General features: G+C 39.2%; 1 protein-coding gene across 2 annotated transcripts in view; it reads left to right on the forward strand.

Moving 5' to 3' along the window:
• gabrb1 (gamma-aminobutyric acid type A receptor subunit beta1) overlaps window positions 1-14,342 on the forward strand; it is an 86,089-nt gene that overhangs the window by 1,743 nt on the left and 70,004 nt on the right. The gene's annotated exons all lie outside the window — the stretch shown is intronic.

Genomic DNA, 14,342 nt, shown 5'->3' on the forward strand with positions numbered 1-14,342 from the left:
TATTTTAGAATTATTTAAGAGATACAGAGAACTAATAACTTCATTGCACTGATAACTTGTTATTACTGCACATGATAATGATTCCTTTGAATCGTTCGAACCACAGCAAGTCATCTGCTTCCATCTAACCCTATCCTCTGCGTCCTTCTCTCTCACACCAACTAACTTCATGTTCAATTTCACTACATCCATAAACCTCCCCTTTAATCTTCCTCTAGGCCTCCTCCCTGGCAGTTCAAAACTCAGCATCCTTCTATGAATATATTCACATTCCTTCCTCTGTTCATATCCAAACCATTTCAGTCTGGCTCCTTTGGTGTTATCTCCAAAACATTTAACATGCACTGTCCTTGTGATGTCTTGGTCATTCCCAGAAAGAACCTCAACATTTTAATCTCTGAGATTTATACAAAGTAATGTCCATTAATTAAAAATATTAATCAACATTTAATATGTTATTACATAAGTATTCTTCTACTAAACATTGATTTGCAGTACAATTACAGCACTGAGCCTGTGTTATTACCTTGGGGCATCTGTAATAGCTTCTTATTTATTCTCTATTTTAAATATTTATTTACATTCATTGCACTACCCACCAGCATTTATAACTTATTTTATCTCAGATATTTTTTAACTGTGTGTTTTTTATCACTGTCCCCTGCGTTGTCATTTCATTCTGCAGTGCATCTCTGATGTGATTTGTATGAGTGACAATAAAGTAATCTGAATCTGAAATCTGAATCTGTGTGGATAGGTCTCAATCTACCTTGACGCTACAGTTTTACCACATTCTTCTTTGCAAAGCTGCTCAAGTTCTGTCAAGTTACATGGGAATCATTAGTGAACAACCCTTTTCAAGTTCAGCCACAAATTCTCAGTTGGATTGAGTTCTGGGCTCTGACTCAGCCACTCCAGAACATTCACCTTGTTTTCTTCCCGCCAAACGTGGCATCTAGTCTAAAGGCCAAAAGCACCATCAGACCAAAGAACTGTCTCCCAGTTGCCTTCAGTCTCCCTTCTGCTTAACTCTAGCCGAGATTTAATATGGAATTTTTCGATAGTGGCTTTCTCTTTGCCATTCTCCTATAAAGCTGTGACTGACGAAGAACCAGTCAGAATTGGTGCGAGATTGCACATACAACAGTTGTATGTGCAATCTTTTCCATCTCCACTGCTGAAGCCTGTAACTCTTTCAGAGGGGTCATAGATGTCTTGATGGTGTATCTCACTGGTCTCTTTCTTGAATGGTCACTCAGTTTTTGTGGATAGCATGTTCTAGGTAGATTCACACCTGTGTCATATTCCTTCCAATTTCTTAGTGATGGATGTAACTACTCCCAGGGATATTCAGTGCCTTAGAAAGTTTTTGGTTTCCATTCCCTGATTTATGCTTTTGAGTAAACGTTTAATGAAGTTGTTTGGAGTATTCTTTTGTCTTCATGCTGTCATTGTAGCCAGGGATGCTGATTCACCTTTTACTGGGTCTTCCAGATGCAGTTGTTTTTATATTATAATCACTTGAGAGACATTCACAGTACTCAGATGATATTTATTTCTCTAGGCATTAATTGGCTACACCTGTGTTGAATTTGGTGCGTCACTATAAAATTTATGCAATCACTTATTTCACATTTTATATTCTCAATTAATTGGCATCACTTTGTAGCATTGTTTTCACTTTCAAATGAAAGTCTTTTGATAAATTGTTGCCAAAAAAGCCCAATTCAATTCACCATGGTTAAATGTTGAATTAAAGAGGAAAAGTTTGAAAGGGGAAAATACTTTGTAGGACATTGTAACTTCACCAAAGCAAAGACTCAGCAGTCCCCTAAAAGAGCTGGGGAAGTTTGTAGACCCTTTAAAATTTTCTGCATAAATCATTAAATTGTAACACGAACCCTAAAACTAACTAAAGAGAACCCAATCAAATAAATGAGATGAAATATTATTCTTGGTAAATTATTTATTGAGGAAAATAATCTAATATTACACATGTGCAAGTGGTGAAAATAAAACTCTAGGATTAGCAGTTAATTTGAAAGGGAAATTAGAATTGTTTTCAGTCAATCAGGTGTCAGTTTTGCACCTCGTTTCATAAACAATCCACTGGGATCTGTTAAAGTCTGAACCTCACAACACTTATCCATGGAAGTGTATCATGGCACAAGACAAGACCATTTCTGAGAATGACAGAGAATGTTGTTATGAGGTTGGTAAAAGTTACAATCTGTAAAGAGCTTGGATTTCACTAATGCAGCATTAAACAGATTGTATACAGATATAATTCAGGATTACTGTAACATCCCCAGGTGTGGTTGAGCAACAAAGGCCACTCCAAGAGAAAGATGTGTAATAGTAGGCAAGGTCACAAAGGAACCCAGGGGAACTTCTACGCAGCTAAAGGCCTCTCACATTGGCTGATGTTCATGTTAGAGTCAACCATCAACAGAACACTAAATGACAACAATGTGCATGACTTAGGGAGAAAAACACAGCTGTCCAAAAAAGAACATTGCTGCCCATCTGCAGTTTGCTGAGGGTCATGTGGAAAGATCAGATGGCTGTTGGAGAAATGTGTTGTAGATAGATGAGCCCAAAACAGAACATTTTGGTTCAAATTAATAATGCTATGTTTTGAGAGAGGAAAACACTGCATTCCATTTTAAGAACCTTATCCCATCTGTGAAACATTGTGTTGGTACTAGCATTGTTTAAGCCTGTTTTGTTGCATTTGGGCCAGGATTGCTCACCATCATTAATTAATGGATTCTGAATTATATCAGTGAATTCCAAATAATTTGAATTTGTTGAGTTTTCTCTATAATATTGTAAGGTCTTGAACTTCCTGTGAAGTGCACTGAGATGACTTGTATGGTGAACTGGTGCTATATAAATAAAAATGATTGAATTGATTGAACGGGGAGCGAAATATCAGTACATTTGTCAGTGAACTGAATCTCAGTAAGAAGTGGGTCATGCAGTAAGACAACAACCCTGAAACACACTAAAAAATCGCTCTACCAGAAAATGGTTAAACGGGAAGAAAGTTTGCATTTTGGAATGGCCAAGTCGAAGTCCTATTATACTATAATCCAGTTGCAATGTTTTGGAAGGACCTGAAGAGAGATAGAATACAACTATGCTCACTGTAATTGACAATATAGCTGTCATTGTCGGACATCATAAACTTTTCAAGGAGCTTTACCCACATCGCAAAATGATCCCGAAACATCATCTTATGACTCATTATCCCAGATCCATTCGAAAAATAGGTCAAATTCTTCATGTTTGGACAATGAGATTTGAAGCCAAACATAGGTTTTTCAAGAACACAATCACAAATTTCAAAAATATAACAAAGTCATTAGCCCAAAAACATCAGCTGGCAATAGCGTACCACTGGGAATCAATGCCATTTAAAAGTATTAACTGTGGACCAGTAAAAAATGTTTTGCTCAGTGATTTGTCAAATGGTGAGTTGATTGCAGAAGAACTGCCGGTTGGCTTGGACTGTGAAGTTCACATGACTTCTTGGATCATTTGTTGTGGGACAGTATTGCCCAGGCCTTCTGGTTTGCTCAAACATAGAAGAGCATTTGCCAGTATTTAGTCAAATAAAAGACACCGTTGTATTTGAAGGAGAGTACTTCCTTCTGACAGAGGACTTTGAGACACTTAGTTTTGCAGAACATTTTCATTCCTTTCATGGGGTACAGAGAAATGACAAAAATGCTTCCCTGCTGAAAGTTGATGAGTTGCGCTTCTTTAAGCCATCTGATCTGCAGACAACTTATGGTTTTGACAGAGATGACCAGTATGTTGTTCCTGTGCATGTGTTTGTTTGAAAAACTTAACCTACTTAACAGGTAGCCATTTTGATTTTGATCGTGTAGTTACTTATTTTTCTTTATTGTTCTGTTTGCCCATTAGCTTCATTAATCTGGTGGTTCTTTTGTATAGTGATCCACATTGTCTTTTTGTTGTAATAGGATTTTTGGACTGTTGACTTCTGAAATATTTTTGCTTTAATGTCCAATATGAGGTCAGTTTATTTTGAATTTGAAAAATAAGGATTATCTTCAAAGCTGAAAAAAATATGAAACAAAGGCACTTTATATCCTGTGATGGTTTGAATTCTTTATGGCTGACCTGCTAATTGGTCTAAATGCCTGTTATCTGCCTTGTTAACCCACTGAACAGCAGCAAACAGGGATGGGTTGGTTCATTACATATCAGCATTTAAATAAATATAAATAAATATTATTTCTGTTAAAATCACATAAATAAAACATATTGTTTTCAACAACATAATGTGTAGACTGTTCATTCTTGAAGTGTAAAAGACTGGACTATGTGATTGTTGTGTTACATGAAGTGTTTTACTAAGAATTTGTGACACTATTTCAGTGCTTTCAAAGAGTGCACTTTCACTCCCCAAGTGTTAAATAATTACCTCTTTAAAAGCAGTGAAACAGTGTCAAAAAGTATTAATTATGGAGTATATTTTCACTCCCCAAGTGTTAAATAATCAGCTCTTCAAAGTGGTACTAAGACACTGACTTGGGAGTACATTTTTTACTCAGTAGGGGGTCTAGGTTTACACTGCAGGGTGTTGGAAAACATTGAAACAGAGTCAGAAGGTACTAGTTTCAGAGTACATATGCAATCTTTAAGTGTTCAAATGTAACTCTATATTTGGAGTATATATTTTACTCTTTTGACGGTGTTCAGTGAACTCCGAAATCTTGGACCTATATATGCACCGAAATTAGTGTTAAATGTACACCTATAGAGTACAATATACACTTTGATTTTTGTTGTGTAGGGGTCACAAAAGTGGATGTGCAACTGTGTTACAAGGTTCTTAAAATATTCTAGATTATTCACTCATTGAAAATTGTTGAACCACCTTTGATTCAAGTAAAAAAAATGGCTTGATTAATAATTAAATGAATAACTCTCATCCAAATTATCACAACATTAGCTAGGTTGATGGATTTTTGAGTTTTACACAGTAGAGGTGGGCAGCATTCGCTCTTATGCAGCAATAATTAGACCATCAGATATATGCAAACATTTATTGAAGAAAATACAAGCAAATCACAGAACATTTACCAAATGATCTAACGACATGCACTTACAGGAGGATTAAAGAGTGTGTGTGTGTGTGTGCGTGTGTGCGTGCGTGCGTGCGTGTGTGTGTACATGTTAGGATTGCACCAAAAGCAATGTGTGTATCTCTTTGTTCGGCACAGTGGTCTCAAGTATGAACCTACATGTTAGGCCAGAACGAAAGAGACTGTGAAGTGGGAGGTTTGAGTGTGTTCTCCATGTATTTGTGTGTTTAGAGGCCAATTCACATCATGTTTGTGATTTTCAGAGGATTATGGTGCCAGAAGGTTGCTAGATTGCATGCCAGACACTGCATCTAAGTGCAGCCTAATTAACATCATCGGCGCTGACTTGCTCTGTTGCTCCTGTTGCCCAGTTAACTGGTAGACTTGGTATTGTGGCTGCTGGGATAGCTAAACTCATTTACACTGCTGCTAACAAGGGATGTACAGGCTCTTGTGTTGTTGTCTGAAGAAAAGAGTTTGGTGTGTCTCCGGTGGAGCTCATGAGCGAGACAAGATTGGGTAAGAAAAGAGAGACAGTGAGGGACAGGAATTGAGGCAAGAGAGAACTGCAGTTTTGTTTCTGTGCGTGAGTGATTCAGGTGTCAGGTTACCTAAAGTGATTGGGGGACCGGTGTGACGATTTACCTTGCAGAGTGAAAGCTCCGTTTATATCACAACAATGAACAAAGTCATCTGTGGAGCTCTCTGTGATGCCTACATAGCTCTCATGCGCTACATCAGCTCGAGCAGTTTAAATTTCTAGACATCTTACCATCACTCTCTGAACAATGAGAGAGGCCTACATGTTTACTAGCTAGAACCACACCATTGATTTGAAGCTTGATTGTTTATTGGATGCAAAGGATCAGTATGTTGGTCATAACTAAGATGAGCTAAGCTTAGTCAGAGATCAGCAGTGGCTCCTGGGCCAGTGGACACCCTAGGAAAAGGAGAAGATTGGAAAAGGAGGCAGAAGTATAGGGAGGGAGGGTGAGACACGAGAAACGAGAATGAACAAATGGGAAGGGCAGAGTGGTATATATAGACATATGACAGAAAGTTGAGTGACTGAGGTGTGGTCCTTCTTCTGAACTGAAACCATATCTCCATATTTGGAATCGATATACATTAAATGTGGACTGCACAGTGGATCAGTGGTTAGCACTGTCACTTTGCAGCTATAACAGCCCCGGTTCATGTCCCGGCTAGGGCCTGGGATCTCTCCGCATGAATTCTGATGAATCACGTTTTCTTTTACATCACGTAGATGGCCAGGTGAATGTGCGTCGCTTACCTGGGGAACATATGGCACCAAGATGCACTATGGGAAGAAGGCAAGCTGGTGGAGGAAGTATGATGGTTTGGACAATGTTCTGTTCAGAAACCTTGGGTCCTGCCATCCATGTAGATGTTACTTTGATACGTACCACCAACCTAAGTATTGTTATAGACCATGTACACCCTTTCATGTAAATGGTATTCCCAGATGGATGTGGCCTCTTTCAGTAGGATAAAAATGGTTCAGGAACGGTTTGAGGAGCACAACAGCGAGTTTGAGGTGTTGACTTGGTACCTAAATTCCCCAGATCTAAATAAAATTGAGCATCTGTGGGGTGTGCTGACCAAACAAGTCCAGTCCATGGAAGCCCCACCTCAGCACTTACAGGACTTAAAGAATCTGCTCCTAACATCTTGGTACCAGATACCACAGCACATCTTCAGGGGTCTAGTGGAGTCCATGCCTTGACAGGGCAAGGTTGTTGCAGTAGCAAAAGGGGTACCAATACAGAATTAGGCAGGTGGTTGTAATGGTATGCCTGATCAACGTACATCACTTGGTGTATTGACTAGTCTTGTTTGAATGGTTAATATCACATGTGTACCACTGCATTCTCTGGCACTATAGGCATATGTCTGAATGCAGCCATGAGGCAGATTAACAGAAATGTGACCTATGTCACTTTAATAGATTGATTGATCATCTGCAAGCATAAGTGCAAGCACACTCTGTGTTTTCTCCTTTTTCTCACTTTAACCAGAATTCCAAAGTTAAAAATCTAGCTAACCTTGAGTCTGAATATCTGTTGGTAATAACTATGATGTAAGGCTTTTTAATGTGTGTAGCAAGAAGTTGCAGTGGCTGTGTATACACTTTAACTGCGCTTGTCTTTGTTCTTGCATTGTACTATGACCACAGAGGGCTTAAATGTCCCTCAGTCACATGCTCATCTTTTTTCAAGAAGTTTTTTTTTTCTAGCTTGTATGGAAATGCATGCATAAGCATCTTTACAAACTACAATGAATGTGGGAAAGCTGTAGAGATGTGAATGGAATTTTAACTGCTGCTTTGCACCTCAGAGTAGTTTGACAGAAGCAATGCAACAGTCTCTTGGCATTTTTCTGAAAAGGTTATCTGCACTCAATGGAAGTATTTTGTGGAGTTGTTCAACACCTGCAAGGCTTTTGGGAGCAAATATCAGTCATATGAAGGATGCCTATTTTTTCAGTTTTATTTTTTATGCTACACTTCTGCTTAAGTTATTGTGTATCTTGCTCTAACCTCAAAACTTAGCAATATTCCAATGTCCGCAGTCAGAGACCTTAGACAGGGTGTTTACAGTACAAGGATGACAATGTTCTGGATTTTTATAACCTTTCAATGCCACTTTTTTACCAAACAAACTGGTCAGTTTTTTAGTTTTTCATTTTCCCATTTAAGACCGAGCAATAGATCTGGGTTTTTTGTATTGCAATGGACTATCTGACTGATCAGCTGTTCATCAAACTGGGTGCATTCAGTACAAATATACTGTATAACAGACACTATTCCCCAAAGAATAACAATACCATCAGTTGCTTCTTTAAAACTCACAGGAAAGCAATCATAGCAATCATATTTAAAGAAGAGAGGGTCAGCTTATATTTGAGGACAAGGCAATTATGTGCTGACAACATCAGAATGGAGAGAGAAACTGTGCAATCGCCATCTACAGACAGCTTTGAACATTGTTTTAAGTATGGTATCGTTGTTTTCAAGAAAAGAGAAAGAGAAGATGGAGAGAATTAAAACATTTTTGAATCAATTAAAATGAAGGAAAAGAGAATTATAAAATGATACAGATCTTGGGGTTGAGGAAGGATGTGGAAGGGGTTAGAGTTAGGAAGCGGAAAAGATTAAGAGTCAGATTTCTTTTAGGGTTTGAGGAAAGAGTTATGGTTAGTAGATAGATAGGGCAACAGGTTAAGGATTAGGGACTAAGATTTGGGGTGAAATGTTAGGAGTGGGCAAAAGGGTTAGGGTTAGGGTTAATAGATACATAATAAGTAATCAGAAAAGTACATCTAAAAATTATTATTATTATTATTATTATTATTATTATTAGTATTATTAGTATGATTAATAATAATAATAATAATAATAATAATAATAATAATAATAATAATTCATGTGTAAGATACTTTTTTTAATTTAAGACTGTCACGGTGCGTGTGGAGTGAGAACAGCACAGAGTGGACCGCAGACAGACTGGAAAAATGAAGACTAAACATGCAACGAAACTGTTCAATTTGATTAAAAATTACAATCAGCACAGAGTGGACCGCAGGCAGACTGGGCGTTTAAACTGGGTTTTATTCACCAAAACCAACAAAACTATCAAATGCCAACTACGGCCAAAAACTCACAAAGAAAAGTCCTCTCACAGGAACGTGGCTGGGTCAACTAGAGCAGGCTGTGTCACGCACCATAGTAGAAACCTACAATCAGTCAGTGTGGGGAGACTGTTTTTATGCCGGAGGTGATTGGACGAGCTGCAGATGTTCTCTATCCGCGCTGATCACCTCCAGGCTGTGACAAAGACAATGTTCAACAAGTCAAAGCATAAACTGTTCAGATAAAGTTTAGTGCAAAAAGACCAAGAAATCAATTCTCATGCAATCATATCCGAATATATGAGGTAATAGGTAGATAAGTGCTGCAAAATTGTTAGTATTCTTGCAAATCATCAATAAAGTTACAATGAAAAGATAAAAAACACATAATATATGCATAATTTGATTTGTAAACTATCAAACGATCCAAACTGTTGTTTTTTAAATTTTAATTTAACCTTTATTTATATAGGTAATCTCACTGAGACATGGTTTATCATTCTCAATTCAATTCAATTCACTTTAATTCAATTCAATTCGCTTTACAGAACCCATATGCGTGAACCCCCAGACCAAGCCCTAAGGTGACAGTGGCAAGGAAAACACCCTTTTAACAGGAAAAAACCCCTTGGGCAGAACCCAGCTCTTTATGTGGGGGACCCATCTGCCTGTTGGACGGTGGGTTGAGAAGGACAGAAGAGGTAGAGAGGTAGAGAGAGGTAGAGAGGCAGAGGCGTGGAGAGGGGGAGGGATGGGAGAAGAGGGGGGTGGAGAACAAGGAACATATAATTGGATATATGCATGATAAGCTAGATGATACATACAAAGTACAAGCTAACATCGAAATTGATTCATAGTTTACTGCTATGGTGTACGACTCTGGCATTAAATATACTACATATATAGCTGATAGTAAAATTCGAACAGTATGTAGATGAGCATATCAAGTATAGTCAGGGTGATGCAGAGTAGACTGGTGGAAATGGACAACTGGAAGCAGCGGGCTGGAGGAAGGTCAGCAGCAGCATCCCACAGATGGACATGATGGAGACTAGGCCAGTTGGTGGGACAGCAGCCGCAGATCTGAAGCATCCAGCTCTGGGACCAGGGAAACTCGGAGAAAGGACACAGGAGAAAACAGAATGCAATGCAATAACAGTATATACATAGTAAATACATAGGTAGTTAGAGAAAGGCTCAGTGCATCAAGAGAGGTCCCCCAGCAGCCTAGGCCTATAGCAGTCAGAACTAAGGAACTTCGAAAGTCAGTTGTGCAAATGAAGACGCCAGCTGACCCCCTCAGGTCACCCAAGTCAGCCCTAACTATAAGATTTGTCAAAAAGGAAGGTTTTAAGCCTGGTCTTAAAAATAGAGAGGGTGTCCGCCTCCCAAACCCAAACTGAGAGCTGGTTCCACAGGAGAGAACTAAGACTGCTGACGTCTGACGTTACGGTGAGCGTATTGCGTCACTTCCTGTTGTAGCGCTGTGTTGTGTTCTGTGACTGTTGTAGCTTATCCACTCCATCTAATTTGATATTCATTAAATCTGTGTGTAGCGGTAATATTTGAATCGTAACATACACTCGTTTTCTTCACGCACCCTCTCAGTACTTAATTCTAAGTTAATCTGTTATCTCTGTCCGCTAGCCTAGCACTTAGCAGTTAGCATGGCTTCTCCCTCTTCCTCTCCTTCTCTTTCCTGCTCAGTGTGTCACATGTTTAGTTACTCCTCTGCCTCCTTTAGTGATAATGATACCTGTAATAAATGCAGTCTGTTTGTAGCTTTGGAGGCGAGGCTCTCTGAATTGGAAGCGCGGCTCCGCACCATGGAAAACACCCCGCTAGCTGTTAGCCAGGCTCCCTTAGCCGGTGCGGACCGCAATAATATAGCTGCTAGTGTAGCTTCTGCTTGCCGTCCCCTAGCAGCTCCCGAGCAGCCGGGAAGTCAGGGTAGCTGGGTGACAGTTCGTAGGAAACGTAGTCCTAAGCTCAAGCCCGCTGTCCCGGCACACCACAAACCGCGTCACGTTTCTAATCGTTTTTCCCCACTCAATGACACACCCGCTGAGAAACCAACTCTGATCATTGGCAGCTCTGTAGTCAGAAACGTGAAGCTAGCGACACCAGCGACCGTAGTAAAATGCCTCCCAGGAGCCAGAGCGGGCGACATAGAAGCAAATTTGAAACTGCTAGCTAAAGATAATCGTAAATACAGTAAGATTGTTATTCATGTCGGCGGTAATGACACCCGGTTACGCCAATCGGAGGTCACCAAAGTTAGTGTGGCATCGGTGTGTAACTTTGCCAAAACCGTGTCGGACTCCGTAGTTTTCTCTGGACCCCTGCCTGATCTGACAAGCGATGATATGTTTAGCCGTATGGCATCATTTCGCCGCTGGTCGTCTACGTGGTGTACTGCAAACGACGTTGGCTTTATAGACAATTGGAGCTCTTTCTGGGGAAAACCTGGTCTGATTAGGAGAGACGGCATCCATCCCACGTTGGCTGGTGCAGCTCTCATTTCTAGAAATATGGCTGATTTTATTAGAACTCCTAAAGCATGACAACCCAGAGTTCAGACCAGGATGCAGAGTTGTAGTCTTCCACACCTCTCTGCAGTTTCCTCTCAGCTGTCACCCTCCAGTAAATCACTTAGCTTTATTGAGACTGTGTCTGTCCCCCGACCACCAAAATTCAATAAATTAAGCAAATCAAAAATAAACAAAAGACATAGTAACCATAAAAATCTAATTAAAATTAATACCACTCTTTCAACTGAGCGAAGAAACAGGACAATTAAATGTGGTCTGTTAAATATTAGATCTCTCTCGTCTAAATCTCTGTTAGTAAATGATTTGATAACTGATAACCAGATTGATTTGTTCTGTTTGACTGAAACCTGGTTGCAGCACGAAGAATATGTTAGTCTAAATGAATCAACTCCTACTAGTCATACTAACTGTCATGTTCCTCGAATCACAGGCAGAGGAGGAGGAGTGGCAGCAATTTACCTCTCTAGCTTAAAAATGAACCAGAGACCTAAACCTAGTTACAGTTCATTTGAAAATCTCACTCTCAGTCTCTCTCATCCAGATTTAAAAGCTCAGAAACCAGTTTTATTTGTTGTTGTATATTGTCCTCCTGCTCCTTACTCTGAGTTTTTATCTCAATTCTCAGACTTTTTATCTGATTTAGTGCTCAGCTCAGATAAAGTCATTATTGTGGGTGACTTCAACATTCATGTTGACGTGGACAGTGACAGCCTTACGACTGCTTTTAATTCAATATTAGACTCAATTGGGTTTTCTCAACATGTAAATAAACCAACTCATAGTTTTAATCATACCCTTGACCTCGTTCTGACTTATGGCATAGAAATCAAACAGTTAACAGTATTTCCCCGGAACCCTCTTCTTTCTGACCATTTTATGATAACATTTCAATTTACAACAATAGATTGTACAGGAGTTAAGAATAAATATCATTACAGTAGATGTCTGTCTCACAATTCGGTGACTAAATTTAAGGAAATAATACCCTCTCTATTTAGTCCAGCACCACTTACTGATATAATGGAAGGGAAATATTATAATTTTACCCCCACAGAAGTGGATTATATTGTTAATATGCTGCAGCCTCACTGCGTACAACACTTGATAGTGTTGCACCTGTAAAAAAGAAAGTTCTATCTCAGAGAGGACCTGCTCCTTGGTATAATTCCCAGCTGCGGACTTTAAAGCAGGCGTCCCGAAAGCTGGAAAGGAAGTGGTACTCCACTAATTTAGAGGAAGTTTATGTAGCTTGGAAAAATAGTCTAGTAATTTATAAAAAAGCTCTTCGTAATGCCAGGACAACATATTATTCATCTTTAATAGAGGAAAACAAGAACAACCCCAGGTTTCTCTTCAGCACTGTAGCCAGGCTGACAAAGAGTCAGAGCTCTGTTGAACCTTGTATTCCTTTAGCTTTGAGCAGTAACAACTTCATGAGCTTCTTTACAAATAAAATTATTACGATTAGAGAAAAAATTAATCTGGCCCTTCCTGCAAATGTCACAGATGTATCATCGAGTACAGATACTTTAGAATTGGCTGTAAGACCAGATGGATATTTAGAATTTTTCACCCCCATACATCTCTCTGAACTCATTTCAATAGTTTCTACATCCAAACCATCGACATGTCTTTTAGATCCTATCCCAACTAGACTGTTCAAGGAGGCTTTACCTTTAATTAATTCCTCAATGTTAGATCTGATTAATCTCTCTCTAGTAACAGGTTATGTACCACAGGCTTTTAAGGTTGCTGTAATCAAACCTTTACTTAAAAAGCCCACTCTAGATCCAGATGTTTTAGCCAACTATAGACCAATTTCCAACCTCCCATTTCTCTCCAAAATTCTGGAAAGAATAGTTGCAAATCAATTATGTGAACATTTACAAAGGAATAGCTTGTTTGAAGAGTTTCAGTCAGGCTTCAGAGTGCATCATAGCACAGAAACAGCTCTGGTGAAAGTTACTAATGACCTTCTCATAGCGTCAGATAATGGACTGGTCTCTATACTTATTTTATTGGACCTTAGTGCAGCATTCGATACAATCGACCACAAACTGTTATTACAGCGACTAGAACATTCTATTGGCATTAAAGGGACAGCACTGGACTGGTTTAAATCCTACTTATCAGACAGGTTCCAGTTTGTGCATGTCAACAATGACTCTTCTGAGCATACTAGGGTTAATCATGGAGTTCCTCAGGGTTCTGTCTTAGGACCAATACTGTTCACATTATACATGCTTCCCTTAGGCAATATTATTAGGAAGCACTGTATTAATTTCCATTGTTATGCTGACGACACTCAATTGTATTTATCTATGAAGCCAAATGAAACTAATCAGCTAGCCAGACTGCAAGATTGTCTTAAGGACATGAAGACCTGGATGACCTATAATTTCTTACTACTAAATTCAGACAAGACTGAAGTCATTGTATTTGGCCCCAAACATCTTAGAGAATTGCTTTCAAAGCATATAGTTACTCTGGATGGCATTACATTGGCCTCCAGTACTACTGTGAGGAACCTCGGTGTTATCTTTGACCAGGACATGTCCTTTAACTCGCACATAAAACAAATCTGTAGGACTTCCTTTTTCCACCTGAGAAATATTGTGAAAATCAGGAACATCCCGTCTCAGAGTGATGCAGAAAAACTAGTCCATGCATTTGTTACTTCTAGGCTTGACTACTGTAATTCCTTATTATCAGGTTGTCCCAATAGCTCTCTGAAATATCTACAGCTGATCCAAAACGCTGCAGCCAGAGTACTGACGGGAGTTAGCAAGAGAGATCATATTTATTCTATATTGGTTTCTCTTCATTGGCTTCCTGTTAAATCTAGAATAGAATTCAAAATCCTTCTTCTGACATATAAAGCTCTTAACAACCAATCTCCATCATATCTTAAAGACCTGATAGTACCATATTACCCTAGCAGAACTCTTTGCTCTCAGACTGCAGGCTTACTTGTTGTTCCTAGAATCTCTAAAAGTAGAATGGGAGGCAGAGCCTTCAG

Source organism: Amphiprion ocellaris, chromosome 20 (assembly GCF_022539595.1).
Source record: "Amphiprion ocellaris isolate individual 3 ecotype Okinawa chromosome 20, ASM2253959v1, whole genome shotgun sequence".
NCBI classification, from domain to species: Eukaryota; Metazoa; Chordata; class Actinopteri; family Pomacentridae; genus Amphiprion; species Amphiprion ocellaris.